The sequence below is a fragment of the Camelus ferus genome, chromosome 2, assembly GCF_009834535.1.
Source record: "Camelus ferus isolate YT-003-E chromosome 2, BCGSAC_Cfer_1.0, whole genome shotgun sequence".
Classification (NCBI taxonomy): Eukaryota; Metazoa; Chordata; class Mammalia; order Artiodactyla; family Camelidae; genus Camelus; species Camelus ferus.
In genome coordinates this window covers 79,171,077-79,183,746 of record NC_045697.1, presented here as the reverse complement: position 1 = coordinate 79,183,746, position 12,670 = coordinate 79,171,077, and the positions used below count along the sequence as shown (strand labels likewise).

The following is a 12,670-nucleotide window of genomic DNA, read 5'->3' as shown; positions in this document are numbered from 1 at the left end:
TCATTATTTTTACTGTATCAAGAAAAGTAACTTGCTAAAATATTGGTGTGTTAAATAATGTATAAGAGTATGCTCCCAATTTTGTTAAACATTTGCAAAACAACAAAAATCTAAAAAGATATATGCAATATATTAAGAGTGGTTAGATAGTCGGATCATGTTTATACAAAGCTTAGGTGCTTTTTGTTCTCTTCTCACGTCTGCACTAATAAAAGAAAAAGAAAATCAATGCACATATACACTAGCCAAATAATTCATTACATTAATTTTTCCAACTAGGGTCCAATATTAACTTCAGTTTTAATTTCTCCTCACAATGTATATATGTATCAAATCACCATGATGTACACTTTAAATATCTTACAACTTTGTAGCTTATACCTCAGTAAAGCTAACATTAAAAAATTCTAATCACTCTCTTCTGCTCCTACTAGTGAAACCTACATGTAGTCAAGTAAGCATCTCCTTTGTTATACTCGCTCCAAAGATTTGACCACACTCTATTATAAACTATATGTCCTCTAACTAATATAGTATGAAAGCTGGTTTGGGACACAGCCACTCAAACCCCTGTACTACTGGAGTGTTAGGAGGTAAGACTTTCACTTACAATGTGGATCTTGTTATTGCTGCCTAAATTGATGACAGAGAGACTCTCCATCCTCTCACAGGGAACCAAAATTACACTGAGTTCCTAATGTATCAGGACTCTTGGACAGAAAGTACCCCTTTAAGAGATGGTAAGAATCCTGGGGTTAGGAGAGATCAGAATGCTTTGTGAGTATTATGTATGTATGTGCGTGCAGAAGAAGCAGACAGATTTAGTAAAAGAGAATGCCATGTTACCAAAACTAAATTTTTTTATCATAAAGAATTTTAAAAAAGCAATGAAATTAAAGGTGCTATTTTTCCTGGTACAATCTTTATTTGCTAACAGATATAACGCAGTTTTATTGACCATTAAGAGATCATAGGTAAAAAGCAGAACATTTGGTATTGCCATTCCACAGATCTATTGATTCATGTAACATATCCAGTATAAATACCTTTAATTCTCTAAGCAACTAGTGCCTGCATCCTTCTAATCTTCCCCATTTCTCAAATAAAAACAGAAATGAGTTTAGCTTTCTAGTAGCACTGTGTTCTGACATTAGGATTTATGCTTAAAGTACTATATGCTCTCTCCCAGCAACCATCTCTCTCTTCCCTGAATGAAAAATCTGTTTCTGATTAATCTATTTCCTCTTCTAGGCTTACTGAGTGATTTAACCGAATAGTAGAATAAAGTTCAGTAATACTAAGTATCACAGTATAGGCCATCAAGTGTGACTTCACTGCTGAAGCAAAGTCTAAAGTTAAGACTGTATAAACCCAAGGAAGTAACTATTGCACTACACTTACATTAGATGGCAGAATACTGTGTTCTGTTCTAATTATTCATAGACATATAGCTAACTTTAGTAGAAGTCCAAAGTGTTGGCTATTGTAAATGTCTCCCTTTTTTGTCCCCTTTATTCACATCTAACTATTGTGAGGATGTTCATGCTCTTGAACGACTCTCTCTGATTATCTGACCAACCTAGACCATAGCTATCCCCCAGACCTCATTTGAATGGCTCAGAGTTATATGGAAACTGAGTAGAGAGACAGAGTTTTCTCCTGAGAGCTCTAGGAAGGTGCTATGGGTTAGGGTTCTGACAATCTGCAGAGAGTATTGAAATCGATTGAGAGAGTGTTTTTTTTTTAAGTGTTCTCACAGTATTGAAGTCATCCCTAAGGACCAGTTACACCCCTGCTCTGCTCTGCCCATAGTTTGCTTAGTACTTGAGAAACCTAGTACCCTTATAAAAAATTCCACCTTTTGCCTAAGATAGTTTAATCTGGGTTTCTGTCCCTATAATCAAAGTCCTGAGTAATAAATAAACATGAGTCTAAGTGATAGAATGACAAAAAAGAAAATTAAGAAATAGTAATATATATAAATATAATAATAGGTAAACAGAAAAGCATAATAAGTTTGGGGAAAAATTCAAGCTTTCTTTTAAGATAGATTAAATTCAGACCTTATTATTCACAAAGGCATATACTGACTCCTACTACCACAAATGCTAAGATTATATTGATAGATTAAAGTAAATAAATACTCAATTTGGCAAACTCAGGGGCTGTATCCTGGAATTTATCTGAAAAGAAAATGAGAAATATTGTGGTACATATTTGAGAAGTAATTAGAAAGCCAATTGTTTGAAAGTCTCATTTCATATTTCAGAGAGCTTTCTCATTAGTAAATGAAAGAAACTGAAATTAAAATCTTTCTATATTATTGGATGCCTAAAAGCCTAACACATTTAGAATATAACTTTTTCAGTGTTTCTGGTTATAAACTGTCTTGATATTTTGTGTTTTCTGACTCACAGTTTTGTTCTAGAATGAGGAGTGAGGCTCTTGGCAATCCTTTATTACTTCTAGGTAAGGATGAGAATACAAGTGGAACAACTTAAGAGAGAAAAGGAGATACTTATCTATTAAATGTGGCCTCAAGTGTTTATATTTTTATTTCATAAGTACTTATTGAGTAGGTACTAAGTGCCTGGCACTGTTCTAGGTGCTGACAATACAACTGTCAATAAAACAGATAAAGACTGCCACCTTGCAGCTAACACTCTTGGGGATGAATGACAACAAGCAAGCAGATAAATGCATCAGATGGTGGGATATGCTATGAGAAAACAAGTATCTCAAAGTAAGTGAGGATAGTGACTGGGAAAGGGAGGTTATTTCATATGGAGTGGTCAGGGCAGCCCTTTCTGTTAAAGCAAAATTAGAACAAAGACCTGCAAGGCAATGAGGAAGCCAGTCAACTAGATATCGGGAAGAAAAGAATTATAAGCAGAGGAAAAACACAAAAGCTCTGAGGCAAAACTGTGCTTGGCATATTCTAAGAAAGTAGGGGGCCTGAACAGCTGCAGTGGAGGAGAAAGGGAGATAAGATCTGAGAAAGAGCCAGAGTCAGACCACAGGCCAGGCCATGGGAAAGATTTTAGGTTTTATTCTCAATTAGATGAGAATTCACAAATATTTGTCTTTGGCGTTCACTTTTTCCCTGATTATCTTTTTTTATACATGATTTGTTCAAATCAGATTTCAAACAAGGTTTACACACTGCAGTTACCTGTTAGGCCTCTTAACGTCTGTAACAGCCCTCCTCCCTGCACCATTACCTTTTTTCATGCCATTGATTTGTTAGAGAAATCATGTCACTTGTCCTGTAGAATTTCTTACTTCCAGGATCACTTCCTAGTATTTTTCCTCTTGGTGTTGTTTAAATGTTTCCTCTATCCTCTGTGCTGGTAATCTGATTTAAAAGCTTGATTATATTGAGTGCAATTTTTTAAGGCAAGAACCCTTTATATGTGGTATGTGCTACTTAATCAAATTACAAGGAGTTTTATTTTTGTCTGCCTCACTTTTGCTGACACTGAGAATGATCCGTAGGTTCAGGTATTGTTAGCCTAACGCATCCATTAGAAAGCTTCCCACCAACATTTTACTAAATGGTTTCAACATCCATTGATAAATCATTTTCAGCTCTATTATTTCATTAGAAGGTAAAAAATCATTATTTTTTATTTCTATCATTCTTTAAGAATTTATTAGCTATATAAAAACTTCATTGGAAGATCCTGAATAGATGATCTGCCATAAGTTTTAAGAAGTCTAATTAGGAATCTATCATAATACTATAGCAGAAAAATGATGGTAGCTTGGATGACGAAACTGAAGTTATGAGAAGTAGTTCTGAAGAAAAGGTTGACAATTTGCTAATATATTAGCTGTAAGAGTGTATGTAAAAAGGAAAAATCAAGGATGCTCCTAACTTTTTGGCCTGAACAACTAGAATGGAGTTGCCATTTAGTGAGATGAAGGAATCTGGGAAAGGAGCACGTTTATGGTTTTAGGTGCTCTGAACTTGACATCCATATATTGAGTCTAGATTAGGGTTCTCTATTCAAATTCTAAGCCTAGAAACATTAACATCCGTCCAAAACCTCCTTTAGAGTACTTTCTATAATTAACCTTGTGGCTACTTCTCAATCTCAGATCAGTAAAAACACTACTGTTTTCTTTCTTGCTTCAAACCCAGGAAATTCATCTTGTTTTCTTTTCCTATCCCAAGGAAGAATGGCTGCAAAGATGCAATGTCAGCAATCTCTCCCCTCCCATACATATGCTTCATGTTCTCACCAATACATACACATACCTATTGCTTTTAAGGATTTTACTTCTAATCACTATGGAAAAATAGAAGTATAGCCTATTCCCGGGAGAGAAAGGAAGAGTGAGTTATCCCTCAATAAGGGATAGTTATCCCTCAATAAGGGATATCTCTCAATAAGTTAGACATATAGGGAAAAAATTAAAACTATAAAAGCAATGCAGAATGGATCAGTTACCTTGATAAGCTGGGTCACCTTAGGGGAATGAATGGCTCCTGGGTTTTAAGACTTAAAGGAAAGAGAGTAAGATGGCATCTAAAAGAAGAATGTGTTGAGAAAATGGAAGACCAAAAAACACAGAAACGAATATTAGCAGGGTTCATCCAAAGCCTATCTGCAGAAGGGTCCTGGTTCAAGGAACTGAGCTGTCTGACCCAGTGGCAGGTACTGCTCCAAGGGGATGAGTTATTTGAATTGTAAAACTAAACTTCTTCTGAATTTATATTCACTAAGCACCTCTACCCTCTTATTCCTCTCATCCATTAAAATTCTATCACGCTATTGCAGCAATTCAGTCACATCTTCAAACTGTACTTCTAATTCTGGTCCTCTTGTTATTTCCACTGTCTCAGCAGTTACATTCTCCACTGAAGTCTTAAACTCCTCAAGGTCATCCATTAGGGTTGGAATCAACTGCTTCCAAACTGCTGATAATGTTGATATTTTGACCTCTTCTGATGAATCATGAATGTTCTTAATGACATCTAGGGTGAATCCTTTCCAGAATGCTTTACATTTACCTTTCCCAGATCCATCTGAGGAATCACTATCTTTGGCAGCTATTGCCTTACATAATGTATTTCTTAAATAGTAAGACCTGAAAGCCGAAATTACAACTTGATCCATGGGCTGCAGAATGGATGTTGTGTTACTAGGTATGAAAACAATATTAATCTTGTTGTACATCTCCATCAGAGCTTTTGGGTGACCAGGTGCATTGTTGATGAGCAGTCATATTTTGAAAGGATCTTTTTTTAATGATCAGTAGGTCTTAAGAGTGGGCTCAAAATATTCAGTAAACCATGTTGTAAACAGATGTGTTGTCATCCAGGCTTTGTTGTTCCATTTATAGAGCCCAGGCAGAGTAGAATGAGCATAATTCTTAAGGGCCCTAGGATTTTTGGAATGGTAAATGAGCACTAGCTTCAACTTAGTCATCAGCTGCATTAGACACTAACAAAAGAGAGTCAGCCTGTCCTCTGAAGCTTTGAAGCCAGACATTTATTTCTCTCTAGCTATGGAAGTCCTACATGGCATCTTCTTCCAAGAGAAGGCTGTTTCATCTACATTGAAAATCTGTTGTTTAGTATAGTCACCTTCATTAATGATCTCTGGATAACTTGCTGCAGCTTCTACATCTGCACTTGCTGCTCTCCCCTGGACTTTTATGTTATGGAGATGGCATCTTTCCTTACACCTCATAAACCAACATCCGCTAGCTTAAAAATTCTCTTCTGTAGTTTTCTCACCTCTCTCAGCTTTTACAGAATTGAAGAGAGTTAAGAGTCTTGTTCTGGATTGGGTTTTGGCTTAAGGGAGTGTTGTGGCTGTTCTGATCTACCCAGACCACGCGAACTTTCTCCGTATCAGCAATGAAGCTGTTTTTCCTTACCATTCATGTGTTCAGTGGAGTAGCACTTTTAATTTCCTTCAGGGACTTTTCTTTTGGATTCACAACTTGGCTAACTGACCCAAGAGGCCTAGCTTCCAGCATCTTGGTTTTTGACATGCCTTCCCCATGTGATTTTTCATCCTTTGCTCTTCCATAAAAATTGGTGTAATCAGCCGGTTAAGTTCAGTCCAACTGCTGGAACTGCACTGAATTCAGATCTTTCTGTCTATGAACATGGTATTGTCCTCCATTTATTTAGTTTTTTTTTTAACTGTTGTTTTGGTCTTATACATCTATTATCGACTTATTCCTAGTTTTTTGTATTTTTAATTGCTTACACAGAAAGTAATTTTTAAAATATACATTATCTGTTTATTGCTGATATATAGAAACACAGTAAAATTTTAATACAAATAATAGATAGAATTTCACATTAAGAGATTAGGAAAAATATCTGATAATACCAAGCGTTAGAAATGGAACAATGAAATCCCACTGTCTGCAAAAGTATAAACTGGTATAACTGCTTTGAAGATTTTGATATATTCTAGTAAATTTGAAGATGTGTATGAGCTACGAACCAGCAATTCAATTTCTGAGTATATATACCTAAAAAATCTCTAGAACATGTGTACAAAGAAATATTTATAAGAATGTTAACTGAAGTAGTTTGTAATAGTAAAAAAATCTTGAAATATTCTAAATGCTTATCAACAGGGGAAAAGATTAATTTAATTATGGCTTATTCACACAATAAAACACTACAAAGGAGTAGAAATGAATGAACCTGAGCTACATGTATGAAAATGAGACTTAAATGAATATTCCAGTTAAGAATCACTACCCTAAATCAAAAACTTAATCAATCAATGTTTATTATACTTAAAGTGACTAGAGGGGGAATGAAGCACCATTATTTCCTTCAACTTAGAGGAGTAAATGTGGGTCCTCATAAGAAGCTGTTCCTGCAAGTGTCAGGAACCATGTGAATCCTAGAGAAGTGAGTGGGGATAAATGCAGAGAGTGAGGGAATAATGGGAATAATGTATGCAATTAAATTTTGGGCGTAGGGAAGAAATGATGATAGCCTGGATTAGAGTGTTGTCAATGAGAGAAGTGGATAGAGTAAAGAAATATTTAGAAGATAAAAATCATCTGGTGTGGGGGATGGACTGGAAAATGAGAGGTGATGGGGAGAAGTGTCAGAATCTCAATGGGGACATAATACAATAGAAGCAGAAGTCAAGAAAGGAGGTACAAGAGAAAAAAAATAAATGTAGTAAATCCAAGACAGTAAATCCAAGACATAAGACTTAAGTGCAAGGAGTGAAAAGGATAAAGGACAAAGTGATGTAAGAAGCTAGAAAAGTCCTTTAGGAATATATCAGTATCATATAAAATAAAGCTGAACTGTGGAAAAAATGGTTAAAGTCATACCACATGTGCATTTAACTTCCATGAATATAGCCATATGCCCTGGAGGGAAGGGGGAGGTAAGAAATAATATGAGCAGCAACCAACCACTGTATTCAAAAGTATGTATATTCAGGTGAGTTAGTTATGGTAAAAGTTGAGCAGCTGAAACCAAGAGGCTCTGGACAATGATTTAAAGAAAACAGAAGTCTATATTCCTTTAAAAAAAAAAATCTAGAGCTCTCCAAAGTCATCCACTGACATTTATTTATACACAATCCTTATGTCTCTGAGAGCTGTCTCTAAATGAACCAAGTTTCTGTATAACCATTCTCCTATTGCAGAATGATGTGAAAGTGGACTCAAATATGTAAAGGATATTAAAGAGGTAGAAAAGGTAGGCTATCATACTCTGCATGATGGTGGCATGTAAAGGAATTTGGAAGAGTTTGAAAGTAATACAGTATAAAAGTGGAGATTCTTGCATATATATTTATTCATCAGTGTTATCAAGACAGATATTAAGATAATCTTTTATTAAGGATAAAATCATTCTCATCAAGAATAGACTGAAAATGCAGTTTTTTATGCTTCTATATGTTATTTGCAAAGTAGACAAATATACTTTTATAGAAAAGTGACTTTAGTAAAAGATAACTAAAAAATTCTCACAAATCCTACATCTTCACATTCTCCTGTATAATATCTGTTAAAGTAAAATAAGTCTTTCCTTGTATTTTGTTTGACATTATAAATAAATAATGAAGAACCATGGTAAATTGTTCCACAGTCTATTAAAAATTAAAAGCTTCCCATGACTCTTTTTTTCTGGACAAAAGATTAGAAAGGTTACAAATAGAAGCCTGGAAAAAAACATTACACTGAAGATGACAGACACATCATTTTTAAATGAGTATCAAATACTTCAATGAAGGTTTAACTATTCAAATCTCCAGAGATAATCCATCAACAGACTTTCCATGTAGGGACAGCAGTGACATAGGTGGTAATAATAAAGTAATAATATTTACTGTTAAATAAACTCCTCCCTAATGAAGGTAAACTTACGAAGAATGGATATTCAAAATATATATTGAGTTCTTTGGAAGAGGAGGGACAAATCTTCCTGTTAAGCATGTTAAAGACAAAAAATATGGGTTAAAAAGTTAATTGCCTTTTAAGAGGAGCCTGATTTAGAGGGAACTAGTAACCAGAAGAGACCTCAGAGGTCTTTTAGTCCTCTTATTTATCCTCTGCAAGCTGTAAGCAACATCTCAAATTGCTGACTACCTTCCTCTTTTAGAAACTGTTGCCACTTACATGTCTATGATTTTGAACTTTCTAATTCTTCTTACTTCCCTGGATACCTGAATGACAGACATAGCTACATATCTATATTTAAAATACAACAGTGAATAAAAATTGACCCACGTATCCAACAGGCTTACAGTCTAATGCAGCAGACACACAGGTAAATTAACAACTATGATGCTCTGAATGGGATATGTCCAAATAAGGGGCATCAAAAATTGGCTAGAGGAGGAGGAATTAGCTAGGTAGTGGAAAGGAATGTTTCAGGGAGCAGTAGCTACCAAAGTCAAGGGGAAATGAAAAGATCAAGACTGCATATGATAATTCTGTCAACAAATACTTAATAAATATCTACTACATACTAGGCACATAACTTGGAGCTGGGCATTCAAAAGTAAGCAAAATAGGAATGAACTTCTTCCTTTACACTGAGAGTGGAAAACAGACATTAACCAAATAATTACACTATTTCAGGTATAATTATAACTTGAGGAAGTCCTGAGAAGACAAGGAAGATGGTTCCATCCTGGTGTGAGAATTTATCCCCTGAAGGTAGGAATCAGACTGGGAAAGCTTCTGTGGGAAACAATCCTTGAGCTGGCATCTAAAAGATGAGTGAGTAGGAGTTGTCTAAGGAAAAAGGGAAAAAATTGATTCAAGGAAGAGTGTGATACAAATGAGGCAAAAAAAATAAATAAATAAAAAATAAAAAAAAAAAGAAGTAGGCAAAGAATAGATAAGATACTGCAAAGTCTTGAAAGCTACATTAAAGATTTCGGTCTTTATCCTAAAAGTATGGTAAACCACCAACAGAAGAATTTTAATCTGCATTTGTATCACAGATTTGCATTTATGATCACGTTTGACTCCAGACTGCAGGATAAACTGAAAAACATCAGGAATAGATGTGGGTAGACCAGCTGGTAGTCTATCCACTCAGTCAACAAACACTGAGTGCCTACTATGTGCAAGCACACTTTGTGTGTTGGATACATAGGAATAAATAAATTAAAGTCCTTAACCTCATGAAATTTATACTCTAGTAAGGTGAAATAGGTAACAGACAAGCAAATACTCAGTCTACAAAGTCATGCAGTGATAAGTGCTATGAAGGAAAATAAAACATTGTCAAAGTAATAAATGAGGAAGAATGCTATTTTAACACATGGTATTGTAAATCTAAGCAAGAAATGATGACAGCTTGAATAAGGTGACAGTAGTGAGATAAGTGGGTGGAATGAAAAGCTATTTAGGAGGTAAAAAAATATATATGGTTTTGGGGATGGACTAGAAATACTGGATGATGGGGAACAGTGTCAAAGATGCTTGTAGATTAGTGACTATATGCATGCTACTTAGGGAAAGTATAGCAAGGTAAAAGTCTAGTTAAGTTTTAAAGGACTATAACATTTAATAGCTGAGGTGAAGAAAATGAACATCCATAAGAAATAGGAAAGATGGATTTAGTTAAGTCCACAAGCCAGGGAGGTAGATGGAAAATACAGTGAATGTGAAATTGCAGGAGTTAAGAGAGGAGTCAACAGCATCAAATGCTGCTAAAAGATCAGGTACAGTAAAGACTAATAATACCTACTGGATTATGATGGTTATTTTGATGTTATGAGTGGGGGGCAGGAAGGAGAGTAAACATTAGCTTACCTTGAAGACTGAGTGAAAAATGATGAAATGGAGATATCAAGACCAGACAATTCTTTAAATTGTTAAAGGGAAAAAACTGGAGACAGGTAATAGCTGGAAGGAGATGCAGGAATCTAAGTAACGTTTAGTGTTTCTTTCTTTTTGGTTTTCAGATTAGAGAGGCACAGCTCACAAAGGTATTGGCAAGAGGGCAGAGCTACAAATACAGAAGACTGACGGGTCTGTACTAAGACAGGTAGGATGTACAGGTTGGAAAGAAATGGGACATTCAGAAGGTATAAACTACAAAATCTACAAGTATAATCTACAAAATTGGATTTGAAAGGTGAGTGAAGGGAGGAGTTTAATATGATTCTCACGTTCATGGCTTTGGTAACTATATATTGTTTTAATACTCACAAAGTAGGGCACAAAGTAGTAAAAATGGCTAGGGCTTAAAAAAAAGAAAAAAGGGGTAAAGAACTATGAGAAGGAAAGAAAGATGAGCTCAACTTTACGAAGTAAATTTGAGGTTATGTTTGATACTCAAGGGGAAATACTCAGTAGGCAGTTAGATATTCAGGGTTCAGACTCAGATGATGGAGCTCATTCGTATGCAGGTAGTAGGTAAAGCCAAATGTTTTCATGCCTTCACCCAGGGAAAGTACATTAAGGAAGGAAAATAAGGAAGAACAGAGTAAGGTTCAGTACAGAGCTCTGGGGATCCTCTAAGGTATAACATAGAGTTTTCAAGAAATTCATATCCATTTAAGTCTACTAATGTTTTCCATCCTAACTTCTGAAATTTCAAGAGAAACATCTTGTACTTATATATTTCTTAAAGCTGACAAACATGCAGAAAACCAAACTGAATCTCTCAAATAATGACACTATTGATTACTGTATTTTAGTAATATGTATTATGATAAAATATTTTAAAATTCTTGTTAGTACTCTATACAGTCCTTGAGGAGCTCTCAACCCATAACATGGTATATACCAGGAGGCAGGAAACTATGGTCCATGGACCAAATCTGCCCCAATGCCTGTTTCTGTAAACAAAGTTTTACTGGAACACAGTCACATTTTACATACTGGCTGGCTGTTGCTGCTTTTTTGATAAAATGTTGAGTAGCAACAGAGACCTTATGGCCTGCAAAGCCTAAAATGTGTATTATTTTTACAGAAAAAGTTTACAATCCTTGCCACAAAGTAGATTTAAGCCTGCAGAAAATATTATTTCCTCAGGGAGATAATATTATCTCATGGGGTTTGAGCAGGTTTCACAGGGAATATTTAAGGATAATTAAAAGCTCACCAAGAATAGGAAAGAAGAAAAATATCACATATAAAGGCACAGAACGAGAGAATACTGTATTTCAGGAAAACAGGAACAAGCACAGTCCATCTAGTATGTAGGATATTGGGGATGTGGCAAGTGAAAGAATGGCAGGGAATACTTTCACTGATTGACTTCCCCTGCCTATGCTGCCAGGCTCATGTGCACAAGGAGTAAAATCTACAATTTTAAGGCTATACTCTAAAGAAAATATAATTAGAAAATGCAGTTAAGCTGGTAAAATAGATTAAGTTATCCTGTCAGGAGTCTGAACTCGATACTACTCTGAATTGGAAGGTTATCATTTATCAAAAATTAAAATACTAAGGTTTACGAATGCGTTATTTTTTGAAATTAGAATAGATTCGGTGTTTTCCTTTTAATGTTCTGATTTGTATTCTGACATGATTTTCTGAATGAGAGAACGAAGAGTAAGATCACACACCTTACCCCAATGCAGAACTGCATATAATTCCAAGTATTCAAAAGGACATTATGTTGCCCATTTGAATGTCATGCAACTTATCATCTGTCAAAGAAGGGGAAAAAAGGCTGAGCAACCTAGCTGTAGGAAATAGTTTGCAGCTGGAAATTGTTAGTCAAGGGAATGTCATGATCTTGTATGGGTTTTAGAAAGCTTAACTCCACTGACAGGAAGGGAAGATGGCCTGAAGTATAAGAGATATAATAGGTATAACAGTCTAGAAGCCAGTGACCAGCGGACTTGAAAGACAAAGTTTAGAGAAGAAGCACAGAGGAAGGAAACGGGTTCAGTATGTACTAAGGAAAGACAGAATTGCTGATGAGAGTTGTAGAGGACTATAAAGTTTGCAGGATAGAAGACTGAATGGAGCTGTGTTAAGGGAATCCCTAATCATTGATTAGGGAATATATGAAGCAGAGAAAGAAATCTAGAGGGAAAAATGCACTATTTCAGATATTTATTGGAACACCAATATTAGATATTAGATATTTTAGATAAGTTGACTTGAGGAGCCTTTTAACATTCAAGTGTATCTCTTCAGTAGGCAACTGAAAATATAGTGCTGAACATTTGAAAAGAGGTTTGCTCAGAAGACA

At 35.3% G+C, this 12,670-nt stretch overlaps 1 protein-coding gene across 2 annotated transcripts in view; it reads right to left on the bottom strand.

The window, feature by feature from the left end:
- AP1AR (adaptor related protein complex 1 associated regulatory protein) overlaps positions 1–12,670 on the bottom strand; it is a 31,986-nt gene that overhangs the window by 15,880 nt on the left and 3,436 nt on the right. The gene's annotated exons all lie outside the window — the stretch shown is intronic.